This window comes from Rhinopithecus roxellana, chromosome 6 (assembly GCF_007565055.1).
Source record: "Rhinopithecus roxellana isolate Shanxi Qingling chromosome 6, ASM756505v1, whole genome shotgun sequence".
NCBI lineage: Eukaryota > Metazoa > Chordata > Mammalia > Primates > Cercopithecidae > Rhinopithecus > Rhinopithecus roxellana.
The window spans coordinates 34,226,642-34,236,331 of NC_044554.1; the positions used below are offsets into that span (position 1 = coordinate 34,226,642).

At 37.5% G+C, this 9,690-nt stretch overlaps 2 pseudogenes; both read right to left on the bottom strand.

Annotated features, from left to right (window-relative positions):
* Positions 1-3,342: 3,342 nt before the first annotated feature.
* On the bottom strand, positions 3,343-7,578 carry LOC104675293 (annotated as a pseudogene).
* Positions 7,579-8,214: 636 nt separating this feature from the next.
* On the bottom strand, positions 8,215-9,315 carry LOC104675294 (annotated as a pseudogene).
* Positions 9,316-9,690: the final 375 nt, after the last annotated feature.

Genomic DNA, 9,690 nt, shown 5'->3' on the forward strand with positions numbered 1-9,690 from the left:
GTATGTATTATCTGAGACTTTTATTTCAGTGGCAACAACTCTACCAAATGTTAAGTGGTAATTATAGAAATAGAAAATGAATGTAATCACCCTCAGAAAAAAAGACTGGATGTGAAAAAATATATTGGATTTTCTTTCTCAGTCTCTCATCTTGGCTCCTTATTCATTTCTGTTTGATTTTCTATCTTTGCAAACCAGTTTTGTAATTTTCTCCAGCCACATACTGTCATATGACTGCCACATAGCTCTTGTGTTTATTTATATGGTCTAGCAATATGCAAGGATTCATCAGCATTCAGAGCTCAACTCATACTGATAGAGAATGGTTGAACCTGCTAGAATTAGTGGGCCACAGGATGAACCAGTAGTAGCTAACAGAGAAGATGCACAGCATGAGTGCCCAAACCCTTTGGATACAGAAAGTTGTCAGAAACATGGGCAACAACTTAAGCACCCCAAAATTGTTTGCTACAATCTGTAATATCATCTTGAACTTATTTACCTAACTAACCTACGTAGAAGGGAAATTCCCTGTGAGAAGGTACCATACAAGATCATTACCTTTTCACTATATAATGCTCAAACTGTGCCATGTAAGTGCCCAATATTGTTTGTTTATCTCTTTTGAATGAAACATTCATCAATGTGCAGATGGACTGCCATTTTATCAAAGTTTAAGAAACTTAAGTCCAAATTATAACCTTATATGGAATATTTGTAGGAGATGAAGCAAAATTGTATACAGTAGTGTTCATATGAAAGCATCTTTGTCCATGTTTTAAGGTATTAAATAGTATAGCAAAGTGATTTTTAAAATAGGCTTTGCATTCAAGCAAACTAGAATTTAAATAGGGATTCTGACACTTTATATAATGTGAGTGTAGTTGCTTAACTACTAAATCTCAAATTCGTATATAAAATAAAAATGATAATACTCCATAGGTTTATTTTAATATGAAAATGAGTATATTAGAGTGTTTGACAAGTAGGTAAAAAATTCATACTCAACAATAGCACTTTTTCTAAATTCCATCATAATTTCTTCATTTCTTTTTATCCTTACATAGCTCTAAAAATTAACTTTTCTAACAATGACTATCATTTAGGCTAATTCCTGTGGACATTTGGGGGAATTGTGTTAATCTAATCAAGAAACTGTTGAAATCTTAGGGTAAAATGGGTTGCTTCTGTAAAGATTTTCTTGGGACTGATTTAATTTTTAGACATGGATGTTTTTAATGATCTAAAAACCTTTTGAATTTTCTTGCTTTTACTTATTCCCACTTAATAAATCTATCAACAATTATAATAAATTACCATTTGTAAATATTTTCCTATTTCTCTGTTGATCATTTGAGCCACATCTCCTCTAATTAATGTCATTTAAAAAATCTCTTCTTTCAAAATTATTTTTCTAAATGCTACAGAATTGTATTTTCGCATTTGAAAAATGGAACTGAGAAAGGACTTTACTCTAAAATAAATTCCAGAAAAATTAAACAAGAAGAATTCTAAATTGCTAGAAGATAAATTTAATATTTATCTATTTTTTAAAATAACTTTCTTAGCTTTGAAAAAATATTGAATGAAATAATACAAAAATGCATAAAACTTAGACATAAAGACAAAATCATTTATTGAGAAAATTTCTTTCTAGGTAATACATCACACAGCTATTTAGTGCATAATAAATTAAAATAAGCAAAAACATTTAAATCCCAAAAGTTGATTTGATAAAAAAAATCTTAAAGCAATAATTACCAAAAGAAAACATAACATCAGTGAATCTATGTATAAAAATATACATATTTGAACTTATTTCTCCTACCTAACTGAAATTTTTTATCCTTTGATCAACATCAGCCAAATCACCCCGGCCCCAAGTAACCAACCACCTTCTACTCTCTAGTTCTGTGACATCAGCTTTTTTAGTTCACATATGAGTGAGATCATGCCGTATCTGTCTTTCTATTGTACAACATGGAAACTATAGTTAATAACAATATACCGTATTCTATAAAAATTCTAGGAGAGTTTTCTCACCACAAAAATGATAACTATTAGTGGTAATACATATGGTAATTAGCTAGATTTAGTCATTCCACAATGTACATACATGTTACAGCATTATGTTGTACACAATAAGTACATATAATTTTATCTGTCAAAGTAAAATAAAATCATAAATATATATTTAAAACAAAACTCATAACAAAGTTAGGAGTGAAAATGGCATAAAAATTTAGAAAGTAATCTACAGCATGTTATTAAAATGGCTATACCTTCCCATCAATGTCTTTGTCATTTGGACTGCTATAACAAAAATGATGTAAACTGGGTGGCTTAAACAACAGAAATTTATTTCTCACAGTTCTGGAGACTGGAAAGTCCAAAGTCAAGGTGACAGCCATTGTGGTTTCTGGTGAGGGTCCTCTTCCTGGTTATGTTTTCACATAGCAGAGAGAGAGAGCGTGGTGGGGGCAGGGGCAGGGGCAGGCAGGCAGTCTCTTGTGTCTCTTAGAAGGTCACTGATTCCATCATGAGGGCTTTATCCTCATGACCACTTCCCAAAGGCCCTATCTCCAAATATCATCACACTGGGAATTAGTGTTTCAACATGTAAATTTTGGGGAGAAACAAACATTCAATCAATAGCCATCTAATATTTACATTTATCGATATCCTAAATATACCATCCAGAAGTAAAAAGCCACATGCATAAAAACATTTAATAATACAATATGTGGATAATATGCCATAATAGTATTTTACACTATTATATGCAGCAGTGTATAATATAAAGAGCCAGACTATCTAACAATAGATTTTTCCTTAATAAAAATCATAAAACATGAAGCTATTAAAGTTACAAATATAAAAACTACTTAGCAAAGTGAAAAATGTATATAACTGAAAAAAAAGATAAGACAAGTTATACAGTATGATTATGTCTATATTGAAGTTATGTGTGACCACAGATAAGACCTAGATAAAAATATGGGGAACCTAAATATTTATTAGAAAAGCATAACCATAAGTTAATTTTTTAAATTGACGTATGGGTTTACAGTCTTGGTTATTTTTTTCAAAGTAAATAAAAGAATGGACTTTAATCTTTATTTATAGGATGCCAAGAGATATGAAATTCCACGTAGAAATACGAAACCCATTCAGAGGATAAGCTTCATATGGTATATACATTTTGGAACTGTTCAAGTATAGTTTCAGTGTTAAAAAATCCTACAATAACAAAACACATTTAAAAATAGTTCTTAGAGAAACAGCAACACAAACTTATACCAAACATAGGACACAACAACTGTATGCCTCAGCGTACATGATCTAAATGTGAAATATTGCAAGAGTCTCATTCTGAACATGGGAGGCATAGCTTTCAGGGGTAGTTTCTGGCACATTTTGATCTTTCTCTTCCTCTACAGAAAAGTACTTCCCAACGAAGCTTATTGAAGTCTTATATACAACCTCATTTGCATGGTTTTGTGGAGCTTCAGTTTTGTCTAAGCCTCCACATTCTTCAATCATTATACTAAGTTTCTCAGTTTCACCTAGTTTCTCAGCAACCTGAAAGATATTTGAAATGGCGTCCAGAGTAACCAGAATAATCTTGGTATCTTTCACAGTTAAGGGGTTTGTCAATGGTTCTATTATGCCACAATGAACAAGGTATACGATCTGTTCAACTGTTCCACCACTTGTAGAGTTGGTCACAGCCCCTACGGCTTCCTTTTGTGTCTTAAAATCTGCCTTAGAGAGAACACTGACTAATCTATAATTCACAGGTTGCTGTATCTGGTCCTGAAGGCCAGCTATGATGGTTGACATAGTCCATGTAGCTTCCTTCTGAACGTTAGTTTTAGGCTGGGAAAGATGGTGAGTGCTCCTGCATCATTAACAACCTGAGTCTGTCCATCTGTACCAGTGACAATATTCCCTATGGCTCTTAGTGCAGGAGTCACAACTGGCAATTCAGAAGCTCCTAGAAGCTTCCTGAGTTGGGTCACAACTTCTGTTTTCACGACCATGTCAATCCATTCATTCAGACCATCAGTAAGGTAGGAAACAGCCCAGCCTGTATCTACTAATACTTCTAGATTATTGTGATGAAGGAGCCAAACTAAAGTAGGAAGAATTTTCTCAACAGCACCTAATGGGGCTGCAGGATTCTGTTGCAACAAAGGTTTGTAAGTGTCTGGGTAAGATTACATAAGTAACCACATGCTAAAGATGACCTATCAGGAACTGTGAGAAGAGCCAATAGTGGGTCAGCTATAATGCTTCATTTCTGTACGGTCTTTTCCCTTGTTCTTGAATCTCTTCAGTTGGGCAGCTGGTGAATTCACATTCTTGTTGGTGAACATGGTTATGAGACAAAGGGAGAAAGCTGTTCTGCAGGCCCAGGCTTCCACGGGAGGCGATGCAGGGCTCACTGGCTGTAGGGCAACTGTGCTCAAAACTTCCACCTTGGGTCAGCCCAAAGACTGTGTGTCTTCATTATACATTGTGCAATGACAATTTTTTTTAATGAAATAATAGCTAAACTTAAAGGGTTTTTGCTTGGTAGGTTTCTTGAAGTTTGATAAGACAGTGTGTGTGGCTAGGGTTGCCAGATTTAACTAATAAAAACAGAGGACTCCCAGATAAATTTGAATTTTAGTTGAACGGCGAATGCTTTTACTATAAGTACTTCCCATTCAATATCTGGCACATAATTTTACTACAAAAGCATTCACTGTTTGTCTGAAATTCAAATCAGGATGGGTGTTGTGCAATTTATCTGACAATCATGCTTGTGCCATTGAGGACCTCATACCTACTCCAGACATTCACCACTCATATTAATGGTGCATGGTGATGCCCCAGTATGCATGGGATGAGGGTGATGGGAAGATTTAACACTCATTGGAAGAAGCAACCTTGGCTTTTACCAAATAAAAATATGTTCCACTTTTTATTGTCACATTACGTATTTTAGGAAATCCTGATTTGATCCATGAGGGCCAGAAATGAAAACATTCTGAAACAAAATTAAGAGAAGAATAAAGAATGAGACAATGAAAACTGAGATCATGGGAGATAACAGGAACTAACATTTTCCCACGTTTTCAAGCCCAGGAACAACTGCGTGAAACTAGTCTACAGCATACATCCTGAGAAAGCCCCAGTAACAATATAAAGTATTGTACACTTTATATTTTCAAAAGACCCAACTAAATAAAACATTTGGAGAAGATCCAGAATGGTCCAGGAACTACTGTCACTGAAGGATCTAATGGATTTTTGCCAGATTGTTCACTTTTGTCAACGTGTGTTCATGATCATCTATGGATAAACAATGTTGCCTAAAGGGCAGTGCATAGCTGCTTCTAGATTGTAGATTTATTAGCTAATACAATGCTTCATTGAAATTTTATATCCATTTTCTTCTTGATATATTGCAATTCACAGCATCTTTAGTCACAGGTGTGAACGGCCTAGGCAAATAGGTCAGATGCAGCAAGAATCCTAAAGCTATAGTCAGCCTGTGGTATTGAAAACCTAGAAAGAATACTGGAGCTTAGAGAATAAACCAAGAGTGAAGGAAGGTGAGTGAAGAGAGGTAGAGAAGGACTAAAATCCCAGAAAAGTGTTGGATACTCAGAGAACTGCAACGGGTAGCCCCTGTGGAAATGCAGAGGAAGGACTACTATAATCTGGTTTGGGGCAGGTGACTTTGTTTCACTTTTATTAATTAGAAGTGGCTTTTAATAGACCCCTCATTCCTATGTGGGTCTATTATGATCCTATACACGATCCTATACATGATTATTGCCATGTATAGGGGCTACAGATCAACTTTTGTAAAAATGGAGTCAAGAGGTTTCTGGCAGATGTCCTTGAACATTCAACTGGCTTGTATGTAATCACCTTATACAATATTTTGACTCAATCTGTTAAGTAGGCCAACAATTTGCAAACAATATATTTCTGAACCCAAACTAAGATAATTTAACTACTTAACTGCTGCAATAGTCTCTTAATTTAAGTGGTATTCCCATTTCTTCTTTTGTTTTCCTGCCATCCAGTTAACACCCAGGACTCAGCATAACATTTAGAGTATAAATCAATCAGATCATATAATGCCCCTGCTTAAACTTTCCAAGGATACTTCTGAGCTTCTGATCAGGATGTGAACTGGAAAGAACACGGCTCCCATTCTTTTAACACAAAAAAATCTAAGCAGACTGCAAGTTCACAGCTTTGAATCTATGAAGAGTAGAAAGAAAGTCATTTCTATTACTAGCGTTAAAACTTATTTAGCTCAGTTCTATGTCCTACATAAAATGTCCAGCTCCCAACAAAAAAATATGAGGTCCATAAAAAGGCAATATGGAACAACACATTGACAAAGACAAAGCAATCAACAGAACCACACTCAGATATGACATGGACGTTAATGTTATCTGACAGGAATTTTAAATTATTATGACTAATTTGTTCATGGCTACAAAATGTTCTTTAGAATTCAAGATCAGATGGGAAATCCCAGAGAGTGAAATAGAAGGGGCCAGGTGCGGTGGCTCACACTTGTAATCCCAGCACTTTGGGAAGCTGAGGCGGGCAGATCACGAGGTCAGGAGTTCGAGACCAGTTGGCCAACACAGTGAAACCCCATCTCTACAAAAAATACAAAAAAAAAAAATTAGCTGGGTGTGGTGGCAGGCACCTGTAATCCCAGCTACTCAGGAGGCTGAGGCAGGAGAATCACTTGAATCCGGGAGGTGGAGGTTGCAATGAACCATGATTGCACCACTGCACTCCAGCCTGGGCCGCAGAGCTAGACTCCATCTCAAAAAACAAAAAAGGAAATAAGGAAAAGGAAGGAAGGAAGAAAGGAAGGGAGGGAGGGATGGGGGAGGCAGGGAGGGGTAGTAGAAATGCTGGAAATGAAACAGTAATTGCAATGAAGATTTTGTACACATGACACAGTGAGAATAAAATTGGTAACCTGAAGATAAGTCAATAGAAATCACATTTCTTTAAAAGGATGTTTAAAAACTCTCAAAACTCAACAATAAGAAAGCAAGAACCCTGATAAAAATGAGTAAAGAGTTGAGCCTTCAGCAAAGGAGATATACAGATGGCAAATAAGCATATAAAAAGATGCTTAATATCATTAATGCAAATTAAAACCACAATTAGACACAACCAGACTTTTTTAAAATTTATTTTGTTAGAAACAAGCTTTAATTGTATCATGTGAAACTTGACATTTTAAAATTGTACAAGTATTTTGACATCTGCCTCCCACATTTCATGTCTTAAAATGATGGCAAAATACCCACCAATCACAGGATTGATGGGTTTAATGAGTTTAACCCTCAGTTCCTATTCGCATCACCCAATATTCCTTTGAAATATGAAAACAGACCTGGCAGTGGCCAACAGTGAATTTCTGCCCCCAATACTAACAGAGTTGAAAAGTTCAGGTTCTCTGAGCGTTATGTTGCAGTGGCACTTCTCCAGAATTGGTACCTTCCCATACTTGGGGGACTTCAAATGTACCAGTGAAAATAGCATGTTCCTCTTCAAGGGAAAGAAAAAAAATCACTTCAAAGCCCAGTAGATCTGTCTGTGAGGCGTTTCCTCCTGTCCCATCCCTTCAGGCTTTTTTATTTTTTATGTTTATTTTTTTGCAGTGGAGCAAGAGAGACCAATAGCTAAACTGAGTTACGAAAAGCAAGACAGTGATGGCCATAAAGGAAGTGACCAGGAGCAACTGGAACACTCCTTTACCTCCCACATCAAATGGATGTGCTTCACAGAAACACAGAAACACACGCGCGCGCGCGCGCGCGCGAAACAAATCCACAAAATACAACAGCTAGAATTATGAAATTCATTCATCCAAGGGTAGTAGATGGCATGAAGGAAAGGTGGGGAGTGGGAGTAAATGGCACAAGAAGAAAAACAAAGTATTCAAATCAGTCCAGGCACAGGGACTGGCAAATGCCAGAAAATAGCTGCAGAAAAACCTGTGTTCCTTTCAGACTCGTGATGGTGTTAAAAATCCACACACTGGTGTCAGGAAGATTCTGCCTTATGTGCACCAGAGACAAAAATTCTGATTCCTCAGAAAGAAGGGAATACACAGAAGAACCTTGGCAGAGTGAGTTCTGCCATCCCTGGCAGGGGGAAGTGAATACAGCCTCCCTCCTATCTCACCCATGCCCTTTGCATGTCAGTAGCCTTCAATTTGGCAGGAGATAGATGCAGTGAAGGGAACTGCCCTAAACAGGTTAAGCTGCTCAGGGCAGACTGCAGGTAGACTGTCCTGTAAGAGTCTGTTGCTTAGCAAGACCACCAAGGGCAAGAGGCACAACTGGAAGAGGTACACTGTGCCAGGGATCTTGGCTTCATTGGCACTGATAAAGAACAAGGATAGAGGAATAAAGGAACAAGGATAGAGAAGAGGCAGCCACTGATAATAAGGCTGCACTGGTAATGAAGACTGCATTGCCATGAGAAAAGCCAAGGGCAAACCAAACCCAAAGCAGTAAGACCAATTCCTTTCTATGTTAGACAACTGCTGGTGTGCTCCAGTTCCTTTACTGAACCAACAATATCTGAAGCAGCACAGTGTGTAGAGAAGAGACATATGCAGGAGACTAACCAGCTGAACAACAAGATGGATGGGAAAGAGACTCACAAACACTCCTTGATTGAGGAAAAGAGCCTGCAGTGAAAGGTTGGAGAGCAAGTCAGCAATTATTTTGCAGACACTAGGAAATGGGTGAGGCTTCCTTACTGGTTTCTCAAATGCCAGATCAGCTATATCTTGAAACCAAATGACATTCACAACTTTGCTAGGCACAAACAATGGAGCACCCAATGAGCACTGGAGATTGATATAAAGAAGAATTCCAGCCATGACCGAGCACCTCCATATCGTGATAGATCACCAATAATTCAGGGTGTCACTGACCAAAGCAGAAGAATAAACACTCAATAAAACAGGAGGAGACTGGACCAGAACACTCCACCATTCCAAGTGCAACACCAAAAAGTTCTACTAACAATACATGGCTCACTCTCTCACTCTTACTCTATATTCTTGGCTCTTCTCTGTGCCAGGACACTACTTGCCCTTCTTCAGTGCTGCTCCTCTCCCTTTTGCTGGATTCAAGCATGGAGTTTGGAGACTGTAGAAGTACCCTTGATGGAATATTTGATTCTCCTGCCAAGGTCCTGGAGAAAGGTTTTAACGTGGTCAGGCATCTCTTCACCACCCAAACTATCAACTACACAGAGGAGACAGAAGTACTCCAAAATCTGTCACTATGAAGGATCCATAGCTCCACTGCCATAGCTCTGGCCAGGCCTCTCACCCATGGTAGACTTGATCGGCTCCTCAGCACACAGCCGCCCCCATTCTATTGGGCTGCTCCCAGGTCAGGGGCCACATAGGGCTGCTGCCAGGCATTTTTCAAATAGTTAAAAAGAAAATTTAAAAATTAGCGACATCATGTTACTTAGAAGGATACAGAGCAACTGGAAATCTCATATATTGCTGGTAGAAATGCAAAATGTTACAGCATCCTTGGAAAATAGTTTCGCAATTTTTAATAAAGTTAGACACATGCCCTTGATACATCCCAACAACCTTACTTCCAGATAATTACTCAAGAGAAA